At 34.0% G+C, this 18084-nt stretch overlaps 1 long non-coding RNA gene across 4 annotated transcripts; it reads left to right on the top strand.

The window, feature by feature from the left end:
- Positions 1–11153: 11153 nt before the first annotated feature.
- LOC147409979 (uncharacterized) lies at positions 11154–17567 on the top strand. 4 transcript variants are annotated; one of them, XR_015175547.1, is made up of 4 exons: positions 11154–11873; positions 11953–12921; positions 13849–14583; positions 17002–17567. It is a non-coding gene; the product is annotated as an uncharacterized LOC147409979 (long non-coding RNA). The 4 variants fall into 4 exon arrangements; XR_015175548.1 differs by lacking the exon at positions 17002–17567 and adding an exon at positions 15640–15657; XR_015175549.1 differs by lacking the exon at positions 17002–17567 and having other exon boundaries at positions 11164–11873; positions 11953–12094; positions 12568–12921; positions 13849–14585.
- The last annotated feature ends 517 nt before the right edge of the window (positions 17568–18084 follow it).

Consider the following 18084-nt stretch of genomic DNA (forward strand, 5'->3'; position numbering starts at 1 on the left):
GGCATCCCACGAGGGGACCGACCACGTACTAGTACTACGTTGGCAATCGAGACATGTGACTGTGTGGCTCACAATAGGTAAAAGGCTCAGGTCGCTCCAGCCTGGGTGCATCAATATATCTCTCAGAATCACCTGATCAGGCGGTATTGATGCCCTAGTTTGATATACCCTAAGGTACGTGACTGGAGTTGTGGTTTTAATGAATGACGTCGCATCTCCAAAGAGATCGGGCCACGCATTAGTGCCACGTTGGCTATATAGGACGTGTAAGTGTGCAAAACAGGGTGGGGTGTGCCCGGGGCCTTTTTCAAACACATGGGTCAAATTATGTCATCACATATGGATATCAAATGAATATTGATCAAGAAAATAATACAAAACCCATCACATCGAAGTTAAGATGAAAGCAAACACATCACAAATATATCTGTAGAGATTATGGCACATTATATGGGCATATAACACAAATAATAATTAATCTTACCTAACATTAAAAAGGCCCACAAATTTGTTGTCTATGGTCCAATCAAGGGTTACTTTTGGGTGATCCAAAATAAATCGAGATTCCAATCGATGTTACATTGATGATAGAATGACAATGGTTGAGATGAGCTCACTCTCAGGAACATTAATTGTGCTAACATTAGATAAATTCGAATTTTCTGTGAATTAGGAAAATACAATCCGAACTTGCATCGATGATATCTAAGGCTCCCGATAACGAAATCGAATGAACTCAAGTTCTAAATTAATTTACCCGATGAGATCTACATTTTATTAATAGGTGCCTAGACTTAGTTCTCACTAGAATGTTCTGTAAAAATATTTTAACATTGCTGTCCCAACCTTCATTCAGAAACAATTCCAGATTTACAGATTGAACTTGCATCGATGATATCTAAGGCTTCCAATAACGAAATTGAGTGAACTCAGGTTCTAAATTAATCTACGTTTTATTAACAGGTTCCTAGACTTAATTCTCACTAGAATATTCTGTAAAAATGTTTTAACGTTGCTGTCCTAACCTTCATTCAGAAATAATTTCAGATTTACAGATTGAACTTCCATCGATGATATCTAAGGCTTCCGATAATGAAATTGAGTGAACTCAGGTTCTAAATTAATCTACTCGATGAGATCTACGTTTTATTAATAGGTTCCTAGACTTAATTCTCACTAAAATATTCTGAAAAAACGTTTTAACGTTGCTGTCCCAACCTTCATTCAGAAATAATTCCATATTTACAGATTGAATTTGCATCGATGATATCTAAGGCTTCCGATAACGAAATTGAGTGAAATCAAGTTCTAAATTAATCTACTCGATGAGATCTACGTTTTATTAATAGGTTTCCAGACTTAATTCTCAATAAAATATTTTGTAAAAACGTTTTAACATTACTATCCCAACCTTCATCATTCCATCATTTCCATATGTCAATTTGAATCTTTCATTATTTATGGGTCATCAAAAAGTGATCCTTAATTGGAAAAGAAAAAAAAATGCAATACTCAAAATCGTCTACAATCAAGTCACAAAAATAAATAAACAGAAAAAATAAATAAAATAAATCGAACTAAATAATAAAAAAAATTAGGTCATCTTGGCAATGCTCCCATACTTGGGATTTTTCAAGTTTGATCCTCAATAGTCCCCAGTGGAGTCGTCACTGAAATCGCCCTCGATCCGCGGGGTGCACGGATCCGCTTTTGACCTTTGAGGTTTGCGAATCACCACCTAGTTATTACGGTCTAGGAACCGAATTTTGACTCTAAAAGGCAAATATACTAATCTACGAAGAAAAACTGAATCCGGGGATCACATTACGGGGTTGGAAGGTGTTAGGCACCAACCCCGCCCGGCCAATGCCGGTCTCTACTTAACCCAAATAAGTCTACATTACTAACAAAAACCTAGATAGAAAAAGAAAGGAAATAAAATAAATAAAATAAAAAAGACTTTACCTTTGAACGCAACGGTTATATTCCCTCAGATTCAATAAAACTGCTCCTTGTACCGTTCTCCTTACTTCGTTCTGTCTCCGGATCTGATTTCGGATCTCCGAAGTAAGGTATCTCTTCTTTAGATCTGGATTCTTCAAATTTTGTTATCGATTTTAGGGTGTTTTTGAAGGGCTTTTAGGTATTTTTTAGGCTAAAATCGAAGAAGGGATGTCATGTAAGGATTTGGGGCTCCAAAACTAGGGTTTATGGGAGGCTAGGGGGACTTTTAGACTTACTTCTCTTAGGGTTTATCATTTGATACGAAAATAGGGTGTGAGGACCTCTATTTATAGATTTTTTTAGGGGTTGATTTAGATAGAGTTAGTGTTTAATTAGAGTTCTTTTTATTAGAGTTGTGTTTTAGTTAGAATTGTTTTAGGTAGAGTTGTGTTTTAATTAGAATTGTTTTAGGTAGAGTTGTATTTTAGTTAGAACTCTATTAAATAGAGTTATTATTTAATTAGAACTCTATTAGGATTTTGACTTTTGGCCTTATTTGATTGATTTTTAATATTTTGACTTTAGTCTTAATTGATTGACTTTTAATATCTTGACTTCAGTCTTGCTTAATTGACTTTAATTTTGACTTCAGTCTCACTTGATTGACTTTAATATCTTGACCTTAGTTTTGCTTGATTGACTTTAAATTTTTGGAGAACCCTCCTCTATTATATCTTTAATTCTTTGGACCCCCAAATGGAGGGGTCCTTAAATAAATATCTCACGAACCCTCAACAATTTTCCATGAGAGCCCGATTGATCGATTTTTTTAGTTCAAAATTTTAAATTAATTTCATTAATGTTTCACTTTAATTATTTAATATTTTATTATTAATTTCAAAATTTTTAATTATGAAAATTGTGAAATTATCGTTTTACCCCCTGAGAGGACTTTTCACGTTTTAAGTCGATTTTTAATGTTATAGGATGTTTTAGAATCGATTTTTCGTAAGGAATTCAATGAAAATATTAGTTTGTGTTATTTATGAAATTTTGTGTGTGAAATGGTATTGAACTTTATGAGGGGCATTTTCTTAATTTTGTTGAATTTTGTGAAAATTGACGAAGTGATTTATTTGGTTTCGATTTATTGTTTTATGTGTTCGAAAGGATTTTCCTAAGCGTAATGTAGGCTCTAGGGTTATTTTGATGTTAGGGGTATTTTGGTATTTTGGTAATTTGGTAATTTGGTCAATTTTTAGTGATTTTTATGGTGATGTTTTTTTTTTTGTTTGCAAGATAATGATTTCTATGTTTCTGGGATCGTATTTTCCTAGCGTAGCGTGATTTCTAATGTTTTGTAGTTCGAGATACCTCATACAGATTTCTGAAATATTTCTGGTAACAAAATAAAGCAATGGAAATAACATCCATCATTGGGAATCGTTGCGATCGGGTTGACGAGTTGATTAATCAGGCGGATGCAAAAATGGGGTGTCTACAGCGTGCAATTCTAATATGCGGATTTTACATGGTTTAATTTCAGAAGTCTCCAGATCTGGTACATGAAAATTTCAGTTGAAAACACTACTTTCCTAATTATATTAAGACTTTATTTTATTTTTAATATTTTTTTCTTAATTAGTCAGATTTGGATATTGTTATTTTAGGATAAGATTTAGAATATTTTTAGGAGATTTTGTAGGCTTCTAAGAAGGAAAAATAACGTGTAGAAGAAAGAAAAATGAAGTGACTTGAAAAAAATGTCTCTCTCCCCTTTTTTCTAACTTCTCCTTTGAATTTTCATCATGGCCTTGCGTGGCTAAACTTTTATAATTGGTTGAACGAAACAGAAGCCTGTGAATCAATAAAATTGTAAGATCTAATTGATTTTTACTGTTTAATTTATACTTTGAGTATTGGATGTTCTTTTGTGCCTATTTTCATGATTGTTTCGTTTAATTACTAGGAGGCTTACTAGCTTATTATTCGTTGCAATCTACTGCTAGGTTAGATATCAAATCCGTAATTGTTTGATTCATTTAATTTGTTAAGCAAGTAAGATTTAATAATTTACTGCATAAAAAATTATTAAATCATAGGAAGAACGCTCGACTAAATTAAATGCAACCGCTTGTGCTTGTATTGTTTAGCTTCATCGATTTCTTTAATTTTTAAGACTACTACTAGATTAAACCTTTAGCATTTTGTCTTGGATTGTTTAGTAGTTAGGGTTAATTAGTTTACCTATTTTCTATTTAACTACGACTAAGGAGAGATAGAAAAGTAGTTTGAACGGTGAATATTCAAACTATGAATTGATATATACTTGCATCTATAATTAGTTGTAAATTTCCTATGGTGGATGTTAACTTAGACCAATGTTTATTCTTTTGATTGATTTCGATACTTCAATTTGAATTGTTCCTTAGTCGTTTTTTTTAAAATTATTTTCGTTATACTCGAACCCCCCTCTTTGTTCCTGTAGCATAAAACTAGGTTAGATATTCTTCGTAGGAACGATCCTTACTTGTACCACTACATGTATTTTTAAGAGTATAGGTTTTATTTTTGGTTGCTTGCGACAACACACCAAATTTTAACGCCATTGTTAGGAAGTGATTCTAGTTTATTTTCGTGCTTTTTATGATTCTTATTTCGTTCTTGAAATTTTTGAAAAAAAAATACCTTAATTGTTTGGGTTTTAGCGTATAATTTTTATTTTTTTTCATTACTCTAGATTTTTCCTGATTTGTTTTTCATGGTTTATTAGAGTTTCCTTGATTGTTTATGACTGTAACTTTATCTGCTAATCAAGGTGATTTGCAATGTGATCTAGAAATAGAGAGAACTTTGCGTAGGTTAAGGAGGGAAGGTTGAAGAAATTCTAAAATGACCGGTCTAACTTTTGATTCCCTATTTGCTAGAGATTTTGATTTAGAAGAGGAGAAAGTCATGGCTGGAAATCGAACTTTGAAAGATCTTACCATCCCTGATTTGAATCAACAACCTTATGCATAACGTTCCCTACTTTAGATGTTACTACTACTTTTGAATGAAAATCTGGACTAATACATCTCTTACCCACTTTTCATGACCTTGTATGTAAAGATCCTCACAAACATCTAAAAGAGTTTCATATGGTATGCACGAGTATGAAACCCACGGGGATGACTGAAGAGTAAATTAAATTAAGAGCCTTTCCGTTTTCTTTGAAGGATTCGGCTAAGGATTAACTCTATTATCTATCTTCCGGGAGTATTATCATATGGAACGAGATGAAGAGATTATTTTTGGAGAAATATTTCTCAACTTCAAGGGCGGCCAACATTCTAAAATAAATTTGTGGTGTAAGGCAGCATAATGGAGAATCCCTACACAAATACTGGGAACGTTTCAAGAAATTATGTGCAAGTTGCCCCCATCATCAAATTAGTAAGAAGCTACTTATCTAGTATTTCTATGAGGGCCTTCTACCCATTGATAGGAGCATGATTGATGCTACTAGTGAAGGATCTTTGGTGGATAAAACTCCCGAGGCCACAAGAAATTTGATTACAAATATGGTGACCAATTATCAACAATTTGACACTAGGCTTGACCTTCCATTTAAACATGTTAATAAGGTAAATATTTCCTCTCTTGAACAACGAATTGCGAGTCTAACTTCTCTTGTTTGTCAAGGGCTGTAGGTAATATGCAAACGGCGAAGGCTTGTGGGATTTGTTTGGTAGTAGGACATCCAACCGATATGTGCCAAATTCTTTAAGAGGAGCCCATTGAGCAAGTGAATGCGGCGGGTGATTTTCCTGGACAACTGCAAAAGAAGTATGATCCCTATTCGAGCACGTATAACCCGGGATGGAGGGATCACCCTAATCTTAGCTATGAGAATCCACAAGTAAAGCTGCCCGCGACTCAAAACCGTCCAAGTTGTCAGCAATATAAACAGCCATACCCCCTTAGACAACAACTGTGGGGTGGTATGTCTTTAGAAGATATTGTTAAATCTCTTGCCACTAACAACTTGCAATTTCAACAGGAGATGAAACAATTTCAACAAAAGGCAAGAGTCAGTATTCAAAGTTTGGACAATCAGATGGGCTAGATGGCAGCCACAATTAGGTTGTTAGAGACACAAAATTCGAGGAAATTACCCTCTCAAACAGTAGTAAATCCAAGAGAAAATGCAAGTGCAATCGTTTTGAGAAGTGGTAAAGAAGTTGAGATTCCAGTAAAGGCAGCCCCTAGATCGTCAAAGTAAGAGAAGGGGAAAAATATTGTTGTAAATAGGAATGTTCCCAATGACGATGACGTACCTAAGTATAATTTTTCATCTTTTTCTAATTATAAATCAGTACTTTCTTTTCCTTAGGCTTTAGTAGAATTTAGAAAAGATGAGCAAAATAAAGATTTATATGAGACTTTTCATAAATGCGATGTAAATATTCCACTTTTAGATGTTATTAAATAAGTACCTCGTTATGCTAAATTCCTGAAAGAACTGTGTATAATTAAGAGGACACAGAAACTTAAAGGATGTGAGAAGGTGAGAGTATGGGAGAAATTTTCTGTAGTTATTCAAAGAAAACTCCCTACGAAGTGCATAGATCTAGGTATGTTTATTATCCCTTATACGATAGGTAACACTAGATTTGAGAAGGCCATGCTAGATTTAAGAGCTTCTATCAATGTCATGGCATATTCTATATATGCTTTTTTGAAATTTGGACCTTTAAATAAAATTGGTATTGTGATTCAATTGGCTGATAGATCTAATGCCTATCCTAAAGGTGTAGTTGAAGATGTTCTTGTGCAAGTTAATGATTTGATTTTTCCTGTTGATTTTTATGTGCTTGATATGGAGAATGATGATCAAACTACTCCTATTTTGTTAGGAAGACCATTCTTAAAGACATCCAAGACTAAAATAAATATTCATAATGGCACACTTACCATGAAATTTGATGGTGAAATTGTTAAGTTTAATATATATAAAGCCATGAAATATCATGATGATGATAATCTTGTTTATTCTATTGATGTAATCGATTCTTTAGCACAAGAAATTTTTGAACTTGATGGAAAAGATGGATTGGAAGTTACCATTAGTAAGCATCTTGAGAAAGAGAATAAGGAGTTAGCCTTGAGTATTGATTTGCAAGAAACTGTTACAGTGTTGAATGATTTTCCAAAGTTATAGCAGTCAGGTAACATTCATTATATTACATTACCAATTTTTAACAAGAAACCTTTACCCTCTGTTTTGCAGGCCCCTATTCTGGATTTGAAGCCTCTTCCTAGTCACCTCAATTACGTGTTCCTTAGAGATGGAGGAACGTTACCAGTGATCATCTCCAGTAAATTTAGTACACTACAAGAAGAAAAACTTGTACAGGTCCTTAAGGAGCATAAGATGACTATTGGTTGGACAATTACGGATATTAAAGGAATTAGCCCATCTATATGCATGCATCGTATCTTACTTGAAAAGGAAACAAAACCTTCCTGTCAACTGTAAAAAAGATTGAACACGCCTATGATGGATGTAGTAAAGAAGAAGATCTTCAAATTTCATAAAGTTGGAGTGATATTTCGGATAGTAATTGGGTTAGCCTGATTCAAGGGATTCTTAAAAAGACTGGAATAACTGTTGTGAAAAATCAGAATGATGAGTTAGTTACTACCCGTGTTCAGAATGGGTGGCGGGTTTGAATAGATTATATAAAATTAAATGCTATAACTCGCAAGGACCACTTTCCTTTATCTTTTATTAATCAAATGCTTGAAAGGTTAGCTGGTTATTCTTACTATTATTTCCTTGATGGTTATTCAGGTTATTTTCAAATTGCAATTGCTTTGGAGGATTAAGAAAAGATGACTTTTACATGCCCAGTCGGGACTTTTGCATGCCCAGTTAGGGCATTTGCATATCGTCGCATGCCCTTTGCAATGTCCCAGTCACTTTTCAAAGGTGTATGGTTAACATATTTTCAGATTATATTGAGCATATCATAGAAGTCTTTATGGATGATTTCACAGTTTATGGAGACTCCTTTGATAATTGTTTGCATAACGTTACACTTGTTCTTCAAAGATGCATAGAAACTAACCTTGTGTTAAATTCTGAAAAATGTCATTTTATAGTTGAACAAGGTATAGTTTTGGGTCATGTTGTTTCATCTAGGAGAATTGAAGTAGATAAAGCTAAAGTTGATATTATTCAATCTTTACTTTATCCCACTAGTATGCGGGAAGTTCGTTCTTTTCTTAGACATACAGGTTTTTATCGAAGATTCATCAAGGACTTCTCCAAACTAACATTACCCCTATGCAAGTTGCTACAAAAGAATGTGGCTTTTGAGTTCAATGAGGCGTGTACAAATGTGCTTGATAATTGAAGGACTGTTGACTTCTACCCCAGTTATCTAGTCTCCTAACTGGAACATTCCTTTTGAGATAATGTGTGACGCAAGTGATTATGCAGTAGGCGTTGTTTTGGGTCAAAGAATTGGAAAAGCGTTCCATGCTATTTATTATGCTTCAAGGACTTTGAATAATGACCAGAGTAATTATTTTACTACTGAAAAAGAACTTTTAGTTGTTGTTTTTACTTTAGAAAAGTTTCGATCTTATTTGCTTGGTACTAAAGTCATTGTTTACTCTAATCATGCAACTCTTCGTTATTTGATGACGAATAAAGAGGAAAAACCAAGATTAATAAGATGGATACTTCTCTTGAGTGAATTTGATTTGGAGATCAAAGATAAAAGATGGACAAAAAATCGTATCGTAGATCATTTGAGTCATTTAGTTCATGTGGAGGATGAACTTCATTTGTAGGAAACATTCCCTGACGAGCAATTGTTGCGAGTGTGACATTACCTTGGTATGCGAATATTATAAATTATTTGATTATTAATATGTTACCTCCTGGTTTGTCTAAGGCTCAAAGAGATAAGATCAAGAGTGATGCCAAATACTATGTGTGGGATAACCCATACTTATGGAAGCATTGTGCAGATCAAGTGATAAGAAGGTGCGTTCTTGAAAATGAAATTAATTATATTATCACATTTTGTCGTTTTTATGCTTGTGAAGGTTACTTTGGAACTAAGAGAATAATGAGAAAAGTACTACAATGTGATTTCTATTGGCCGTCTTTATTCTGAGATTCATATTCTTGTTGTAAGTTATGCGATCATTGTCAAAAGACAGGTAATATATCTCAAAGGAATGAGATGCCACAAACCTCCATACTATTTTACGAAATTTTTGATGTTTGGGGCATCGATTTCATGGGATCGTTCCCTGAATCTTTCAATTATGTTTATATTTTGCTTGTTGTTGATTATGTCTCGAAATGGGTGGAAGCTAAAGCTAGCAGGACTGATGATTCTAAAGTTGTTATAGATTTTATCAAGTCTAATATATTCTCCAGGTTTGGAATTCCAAAAGCTCTAATAAGTGATTGAGGCACTCACTTTTGCAATCGAACTGTAGAGACTTTGTTGAGAAAGTACCATGTGACCCATAAGGTGTCAACTGCCTATCATCCACAAACTAGTGGACAAGCGGAAGTGTCAAATCGAGAGATCAAGTTCATCATTGAAAAGACAATCAATCAAAAAAGATTGGAGTTTGTACTTGGATAATGCATTGTGGGCGTATAAGACTGCATATAAGACGCCTATTGGTATGTCACCTTATCGATTAGTGTTTGGGAAATTATGCCACCTTCCAGTTGAGTTAGAACACAAGGCTTATTGGGCTACCAAGAGTTTCAATATGAAGATGGATGAGAGTGGAGAACATAAAAAGTTGCAACTACAAGAGTTAGAGGAAATTCGCAATGATGCCTATGAGAATGCAAATATTTACAATGAAAAAACGAAGGCTTTTCATGACAAGATGATCTCTAGGAAGGAGTTTAATGTTGGTTAAAAAGTCCTTCTATACCATTCACGGCTTTGTTTATTCCCTGGTAAATGTGTTCTTATTGGATTGGACCTTTTGTTGTTACTAATGTTTTTCCTCATGGTGCAGTTGAAATTCAAAGTTTAGCAACTTCCAAAGTGTTCAAGGTGAATGGCCATAGACTTAAGCCTTTTTATGAAGGTTTCCAAGTAAAGAATGTGGCAAAATTGGACCTTGAGGATCCGATTTATATTGATTAAAGAAGAAAGCATTGAGTTGAGCCAACGTCAATAAACAAAGCCACTGCTTGGGAGGCAACCTAAGGGGAGTTCGTTCTTCTTTATTTTCACATTTATATTTTGGTAATTTTTACTTTTTCTTTGCATTTCACCTTACATTGGGGACAATGTAAGTTTTAAGTGTTGGTTTAGGTTATGTTTTAATTTTGTATTTTTGAAAAAAAAAAGTTTTACTTTTTATTTTTGTGGTTTTCAATGATTTTTGGTTGTATATGTCATGAACAAGATTCATTTACGCTTGAAAAATTCTTAACATGATTGAATAAGTAATCTTCTAACTTAGAATCAATTAGTCTAGTTATTTTCCTTGAGAATGGTAGTGACTAAATTTAGTAGATAAAAGCTGGTAAGATTTTGAGCATTTAGATTGATACATCCATATCAGTTTCTCTATTTTCTTTTATGGATTTGTTTCTTTAAAACTTGTCTTGATTCTCTTCGAGGTCATATTGACACATGCATAGTTGCAAAAAAAAATTACAATATAATCATAAAAAATTTAGAATCACAATTTCGTTCTTCATTTTACTTTATTATAAATCATCAAAATAAAAAAATAATCTAAATGTTCAAAATTAAGAAATATCATTCTTCATTCGTCAATCGTGATCAAAGACCGTCATAAATGATCACAATTGCTATTGGAAAGTCTAATTATGTGAAGAAGATCATGAATGAAAAAAGGGTATTTCAAAGACATTATAAACACGAGATGAGGTCAAGGGAGTATTAAGAAACGAAAAATTTATTAATTAGACTATTGAAAAATCACCCAAAGCTTAGAGACTATTTAGAAAAAAGTCTTTCCACCCAGGTCCTTGTCCCAATGGAGAGACATGAATAAGAGGGGTTACATCAGGTGGTAACATGGATTCAAAAATCTAGACTCATCCCCCTTGATATTTTGTCTATTAAATAAGAAAATGCTGAAATCACATTAAAATTTACATCAATTCTCACATTGTTGACATGGGGTATGTATTGAGTATAGATGATTTTCACTCGATACATGTGAAAATCATCTATGGCTGCGTGTCCATCCACACAAGAAAATTGCAAATTTGTAACAAGACTTTAAAATGACCGTAAACCCTTCCTAAATAAACACGGTTGAGGTTTTAAACCATTTGTAGTATTCAGAACCGTTTCAAATTGAGTTTAGCATCAGAGAACAGGTCGGGAGAAACACAAATTCAAATAGGAACAAGAAAGGGAACAAACCTAAAGCTCCAGAATCTTCACCTCTCATCTTCTTCATCTTCGATCACAACACCATCCTCACAAAACCCTAAAGCTCATTTATACCATCTTCACAAAACCTCTTTTCTCCCATCTTCGATCTTCTCGATTTCGATCACAGACCTAAATCTCACTCTTGACGTTTCTCGTTGAAACCCTTGTTTTTCATCTTAGTTTCTCTCTTCTTCATCTCGATTTCTCTCATTCTTCATCTTGATTTCGATTTCAACATCAATTGATAAAGTTCTAGTCAAAAAGAAGTTCGAGATCATGGAGCTTTCGATCTACGATTCTTGTAAATCACATATTGGTGAAGAGGACATAAGCCTTTTTTTGCATTTTTCTTCTATCTGTTCTGTCGAAATTTGTAGTTCAGGTTTCACTTATAGAATCACTAGCGAATCTCAGGTGTGTTTTTAGAAGATCCAGCTTGCACGGTAGACTGATCAATGTAAGAGATCAACTCATCAAGAGGTACCTAAAATACCTAGATTTTGATTTTTGATTTTGGAAATTTGCCTTTTTTTCTCACATTTTGGATATTTTGATGAAGGAGATCAGCCAAAAAGTTGGAAGTTTTGACTATAATTTACAAGGCAAGTGGTTTTAATTATCAGATGAGAGGTGGTCCTAATTATCAGATGGGTCTCGCAAAAATGCGCAATCTTGGAGAGGAAATTGGCATTCCTCTTGAGGTAAAAACAAAATATAGAAATCCTAAATTCTCGATAGTTTTACACCAATATTTTAAAAATCAAACCGATGATTAGATAAAAATTTGTCAAACCATGGTCGGACCTTAGTTCAATTTGGTCGGACCAATTTACATTTGTTAAAGAGCTCTAAAAAATGTGGATTTTTTCACTAAACTAAATTTTATTTTCATAAAAAAGACTATTATATATTATTAAGATTTGATTGTTAAAGGGTTAGCAAAGAAGGTTTGTTAGTTGTTACCATGGACAAAAAATCCCTCTAAAAAAGTACATTTATATTTTTTTGAATTTTTAAATTGATCAGAAAACCAATGGTTCACTTGGTTCGAAATTCTAGAACACCCTATAATTTTTTACTCATTAGTAGTACTTATGTTCCTTTTTTTTCACATTTTGGAAATTTTGACTGTAAATGGCTCTGATTGCTTGAATTCAAAACCCTTACATTGTAGAATTCAAAGAAACATGAGTGGAGAAGGTAAGAATGTTGCTTAAAGTCATCATTCGTCAAAAGTATAGATTTTCTTTCATATCTATCATTCATTCCTGAATTAGAGATTGTAAAATTAAATATTTAGGGTTGCTATGTTTGCATTGTAACCGTATACTGCGAAGGTGGAAACATGTCCCATTCAACCATTTGAATATTTTTATTATTGAATGTAACAAAAATCATAATTTTCAGAAGAGGTATGGTGATTGGCTGACTTGTTTTAATTCTTCAATTTGAGTTGTAACTAAGTCTATTTTTTTCTACATCGAGACCTAAGATTGTAAATATTGGTGAAACACATTTTAATATAGAGGTTTTTTTTTTTTTGATAAATATAAATTATATTATATTAGAGAAGAAAAAAAGGGGAGGCTGAGGTAGCCCCCTTACAACAAAAACAAAGACAACAAATAAAACAGGAAAAAGAGAACAAAAATACACTCCCAATAGGAATCTACTAGTTACAAATGGTGTCCCAATTAAAAATAAAATCTTGAAACCCCACTCCCTCAAAGTCCTTACTCAACTTTGACCAGAAGAATAGAAGACCCAAAATCTCTAAAATCACTGAGTAAGGCAAGTTCTCCTTGCTATGGAATACCCTGTTGTTGCGTTCTCTCCAAAGACCCCAAGCAATGGCGGAAGGTAGGATAGTCCAGAGATGCCTCTTCCTAGAAAAGAAGATATTAAAACTCCAACCCGCTAGAAGTTCAAAGAGAGAAGACGGAAAGACCCAATCCACTTGAAAACGAGATAAGAAAAACATCCAAATAATCCGAGAAAAAGGACAATGAATAAGAATATGGTTGACAGACTCCCCATCTTGAGAACAGAGAAAGCAAAAATTTGGAGTAATCCACCCCCGATAGATCAAGTTATCCAAGGTGAGGATTCTACCCAAAGACGCAAGCCAAAGAAAGAAGGAAACCTTAGATGGAACAAGAGCAGACCAAATAACAGAAGGAGAGAAAGAAGCCTCACCCGACGGCAGCTGACAATAATAAAAAGACTTGACAGAAAATTGCTTATCCTTAGCCTTGAACCATTCCCTTCTGTCCTGCTCGTTTTCTCTGAGTTGGATAGAATTAAGAAGATCTAGAAGAGATGTAACCTCCGTCAATTCCCAATCATTGAAATTCCTCCTAAATCCCAGATCCCAAGAGTTCGTGTTCCCACCCCCCGAATCAGACATTGCCTTACTGTGTTAATTTTTTCAAAGAGCAAGCGTACAAGGATGGAGGTTTGGTGCTCCACTTCCAACATCTTTCTCACCAAGGACTAGGATGTCCACCTTGGTAGGTGTATGTTTTCCTTGGTAGGTGTATGCTTATATTTTGCACAAGCTAAAACAGAGTTTTCTTTGTAATCTACTCATTGATTTTTATTATGTGATCCTTAATTTTTTGATAAAGGCAGATGATCTGGCTTCTTTTGTATGTTCATTCCTGTGCTTATAATTTACTTATATTCATTCGATGATAGTTTGTGGGGACAGTTTAAGTGTCAGTCTCACAAAGCATTGTTTAAATGGCATGAAGACTTCAAATCAAGTGTGCCTTTTGTTCTCAAAGGGAAATGACCACATACATGACCACATAATTATCACTTACATGACCACATATAAAGGCTCTACCAGTTATTGGTATGCTTATAATTTTTTTACGAGACATTATTTGACGAATTTTTTCTATCTCATATCTTTGGATGGTGGGGTAAGGCTATACTTATTCATATTCAGTCTCTTCTGTGGGTGTTGTCAATTTGTTTCGAGTTGATGGAGGTAGGCTTTTGAAGCTAATTATGCACTATCAGTTAAAAAATTTTGGGATGCGTGGGGGCATGTCTTTTTCATATAATAGTAGTTAAATGTAACGCCTTCATTCTAATATTTAAAATTTGCTGCTCACATTTGTCATAGGTTACCGAACTTCATTGAGTGCTGAAGAGACAATATTATTCTGCTACAACTGCTTTGGTGAGAATTTTGAATCTGTTTACTTGGTTCATTCTTCAGTGATTTGTATGATATCTCATAATGCAAAAAAATTTATACTATAATGCTTCTTTATCTACCTAAAACATTTCTAGCATGCACTAGTAGCATCTCATAAATATCTCATAACTATTGGGCTCTAGTTAGTAAAGTATCTCTGGTGTGTTTGTTTCTATTTCCTAATTAGTCTAGTGTGTTTGTTTTAAGAAACGCTTGTGCTCTTTGAGTCTTTATTCAACTGAAATTTTAAATTGAATTTTTTTTTTTTTTTGGAATACCAAAATAAATCCTCATTAGACCAAATTGGGTTCAATAAACTAAGGCCTTGATTATTACACTGTACATTGGCACAAATCAGTGTAACAAAATTTTGCTAGGTGCTTGGTTTCCCTCCTCTGACTACACACTTAAAGTTTTCCATGCCTTATGATTTCTCTTAACGAATGGTGCAAAACATTACAGCGTAAAATTCTAAATTTAGAGCATTTTGTGGGCGTACCAAGCAGGGTCTAATTTCAAACCGATAGCATGTAAGTATAAGAAACCTAGTTTATAGCTTGTGCAACTACTTTATTAACATCCAACAACTTATTTATTATTTTATTCTTTCTTCTTTCTTTTTCACTTTTATTCTCAATGGCATGTTGTGCTAGAGCATCCAGCAAGTCTAGATTTATCGAGAAATTTGTATGTGGCTACTTTTTTTTTATGTCCTAACTATTCAAAAGGATTACAAATTCTTTCTATAAGATGGTTTCTATTTTCATAATCTGTTAACCAGGTAGATATAATAAGATTTCGATATTAAATTGTCAACAATGTGTCTATCAAGCATTCCATGGATGTTGAAATACAAATGACAAAACAACATGACGGAATTTCTAGGATTTGTAATTGAAACACTTTGAACACGTTAAATTGCATATATACCTTAAGAAGTTTTATTCTCATTCTTATTCCTTACATTTAGTTGCACTAATTTGGTTGGATTCTCAATAATATTGTTGTTTCTAATTCTGTTTATTGTATTCCATCTAGGTAAAGAAGAAAATAAAACCATGACTTGGTTGGGAAAGCTTGGTCTAACTTTGTAGGACTAAAGAATTCTACCCAACCAGAAAATGAGTATACCTGCTTAGTAATACAACCATCAGAACTTGGGGAAGCTGACATGCGGAGTAACCTTATTCAAAAAAATTGTTGTAATTGAGCTGGAATTCATGAATCAAGAATATTTCTCTCCTCTCTGTTTAGAATGCTTAACCAATGGTAGTACCAACTTATGTCCCCCAACTTATGCTCTTGAGATAAGTGCTTCAGCTAGTAGTTTCTCAAGTCCAGCATGGAGCCCCCAAAGATGGAGTGTAGGGGATTCTTTTCCTTCTCCTTTTGTGGTTTGTCAAGAACTTGCGGTTTGTTTACCCCGAGAAATCCCAGTTGTAGACATGCTTATAGGCTTCTCATCCCAAGCTTCACAAGATAAAACTTTTTCTAGCCTTGAACTCTCTCCAATTCATAGTCTTGGCTTGAAATCCTAATGTTCAAGTAGCTGCATCTCCATTGCATCACAGCCAAATTTTGTTAATCAAACTATAGTTAAACCAGAGGTATCACCAATGACAAACCAATGGAAAAAGGGTAAGCTTATTAGATGTAGTACATTTGGAAGTGTTTATGTTGCCACCAACCGGTATACAAGTACTCTGTAGTTTTTCTGCTACAATGACACTCATATGATTTTTTTCTAATAGGGAAACTGGATCTCTATGTGCAATTAAAGAAAACAAATCTAATTCCTGATGACCCTAAATCCGCCGAATGTATAAAGCAATTGGAACAGGTTAATTACATTGGTATTTTGTGTTCTAGATCTAGAATATCAGTTTTTTTTGTCTAGATCAAGTGGAAAGCATACGTTAGCTAACAAAATAGTACAAAATACTGAAATAGGATAATAGATCACGTTATGACAATACACTGATTGTAAAAAAGCATTTCTGACCATGGGACATGTTAAGGATCTTGGGGAGGTAGAAATCACCAATTAGGATATGTAGTTCTTAGGCTCACCAAGAGAAGGACCAAATTACCATGGATCTATGGGCCCACTTAGAAAATATAGTGCCATGTTGTTTGAAAAATATGAGATTTTTAGGGAGTGTTTTTTGGACCCGAGAAGTGATTTTCTGATTCAAATTATTGCTTGCTTGGACTTGTTACAATAATATCTAAATGGAAAATTATTATATGTAATGAGGACTTCAAATTATTGTTTATGTATGTAATTGACACTATAAATCTTACATTGTATTCTTTAGATAATTTTATTAAACCAAATGTTCGTGTCAGAGCTTTTTTTCTACCATATTTTATTATCTTGGATCTTTCTGTTCTCTTTAGGCATGGAAGGAATTATTGCTTAAGGAGCATTCATAGAGGCTAAAGAGTAAAACTGAAAATAAAATCTTGGACAGTCTTTGTCCTACTAATGAGTAAAAAATTATTGGGTGTTCTATAATTTAGAAAGTTTGCTAGGATCATTTACAAAGGTGTCAATGAAGATACTGATTCAATGGGCAAGGGAGGTATATTGCCCGACACTATCGTACGAGGTCACAATTCACCCAACACGATCATCCGGGGTGAACAAGAATTGGGGATCGGATGCGGGCGAAATCCCCGCCAATGGCTGAGATGTTCAGTCGCTGCCATAACCTTTTGTTCTGCCATTACTACCAACAGCCACCACTGCCTCTATAATCTTCGTCACTGCCCCAAAGTCCTCTTAGTATTCTTTATTATTCTCCACGAGCCCGTAATCAATAATAAGCTAATGCTGCTGTGTTGAAAGTTGAGATGTGATAAAATATTACATTGTGAGCTTGTATTGTTGATCCCTTTTGTCTCTTTTAGTCTAAACTATATCGTTGAATAAATATATCTATGGAAGCTTTATTCTTTTGAAATCTTTGTCTATAAAAACTAATGTTATCAATGGGCCGGATTTTGGTCCGGCTCACCATGGACCGGGTTTGGCTTCAGTACTTTAGTTCATTTAGTTTTCGGGCTAAGCCTATTTTATTATAGGGCCTGGTTTGGGTTTTGAATTTGGGCCTGACCCGCTATACTATATTAAAATATATTAAATAATAATTTTTGTATAAATTAATAATGACGTCCATGAAATATTATTGTATAGAATGCAATTAATTTTGTCAAATCTAAAAACAAAATATTATTTTAAACAATTTATTGTTATTTGGTATGCTTTTGATACGATAAAAATAGTTAAAAATGGGTTTGGCCCGGCCCTGCCTGCAAATGGCCCAAATATAGTTGGACAGGTTGTCGGTGAATCGGGCTTGACCTAAGGTTTTATTTCTTAAGCCTGGTTTGATATTTAAATGGATTGGGTTCGGGCCAAGTTTTTTGCCCTTAAAAGCCCAGCCCATTTAAAGCCTGGTCCATTGGTAGCCCTGGCTC

This window comes from Akebia trifoliata, chromosome 2 (assembly GCF_017979445.1).
Source record: "Akebia trifoliata isolate Shusen 1 chromosome 2, ASM1797944v1, whole genome shotgun sequence".
NCBI lineage: Eukaryota > Viridiplantae > Streptophyta > Magnoliopsida > Ranunculales > Lardizabalaceae > Akebia > Akebia trifoliata.